The sequence below is a fragment of the Lupinus angustifolius genome, chromosome LG01 (assembly GCF_001865875.1).
Source record: "Lupinus angustifolius cultivar Tanjil chromosome LG01, LupAngTanjil_v1.0, whole genome shotgun sequence".
NCBI classification, from domain to species: Eukaryota; Viridiplantae; Streptophyta; class Magnoliopsida; order Fabales; family Fabaceae; genus Lupinus; species Lupinus angustifolius.
This window is the reverse complement of record NC_032009.1, coordinates 10252441-10253768: the sequence shown is the minus strand read 5'-3', so window position 1 is coordinate 10253768 and position 1328 is coordinate 10252441.

Sequence of the window (1328 nt, the reverse complement as noted above, 5' to 3'; positions counted from 1 at the left end):
GCCGGGAACAACAGCGTTTAGTACAATTTTTGATGGCTCTTCGGAATGATTTTGAAGGCCTACGTGGTTCCATTTTGCATCGCACTCCTCTGCCATCTGTTGACTCTGTTGTTAATGAACTTTTAGCTGAAGAAGTTCGTTTGAAGTCCCACTCTGAAAAGGGAATTGTTGACAAAGGGATTCTGCCAAGCCCCGTTGTGTTTGCTGCTCCTGTTGTGACAAGCAGCTGAAGAAGTTCGTTTGAAGTCCCACTCTGAAAAGGGAATTGTTGACAAAGGGATTCTGCCAAGCCCCTTTGTGTTTGCTGCTCCTGTTGTGAAAGGGAAATCTCAAGGCAGAGTCAATTATGATGAATGTAGCTTCTATAAGGAAAAAGGTCATTGGAAGGCTCAATTTCCAAAATTATTGAAGAAGGAGCAACCTTATCAACCACCTCAGTGGCGTCCGCCTCAGTCGAAATACAGGAACTTTCAGCACACATCTCAATCTTCCAATGTTGCTGCTGCTACTGTTGTTTCTCCATCTGCCACCCCTAGGATGGTTCACTCTAGGTCTAATATGTCTGACCTGGTAGAACAATTTCAGAAGTTTCTTGCATCTCAGCCCAATGCTATGTCAGTCTCTCCTAATGTAGGTCTGTCTTCTGCTGGTTCATCAGGTATATCATCCTCCATATGGATCCTTGACTCTGGAGCGTCCCATCATATGTCATCTGACTTTAAATCTTTTACATCTGTACATAAGTCGTCCTGTGTATCTGTTATGACTGCTGATGGAACTCCTATGTTATTGGAAGGAGTTGGTTCTGTTTCTACACCTAAACTATCTCTCTCTGATGTTTATTATATACCTAACCTCACTTTAAGTCTTGCTTCTGTTAGTCAACTGTGTGATTCTGGTTTCTCAATCTTATTTTCTTCAACTCATTGTTATGTGCAGGATCCTCAATCGAAGAGGCTGATTGGGACAGGCCATAGACAGGGGGGGCTTTATATTTTGGATGAACTGAAGCTTCCACATGTTGCAGCTCCTACTGTTGATTTATCATCTTTTCGTTTGAATTTGTCTTCTTCTAAGTTTTATTTATGGCATTCTCGTCTGGGTCATGTATCTTCTCCTCGTTTGAAATACTTAACATCAACGGGAGTCTTAGGATCATTACAACCAAATGACATTTCTGACTGTTGTGGTTGTAAACTTGCCAAGTTTTCTGACTGTTATGTCTCTTTCATTGATGATTACACCCGTTATTGTTGGATTTTCCTTATGAAACATCGTTCTGAATTCTTTGGTATTTATTGTCATTTTCGTGCTTTGATTAATACTCA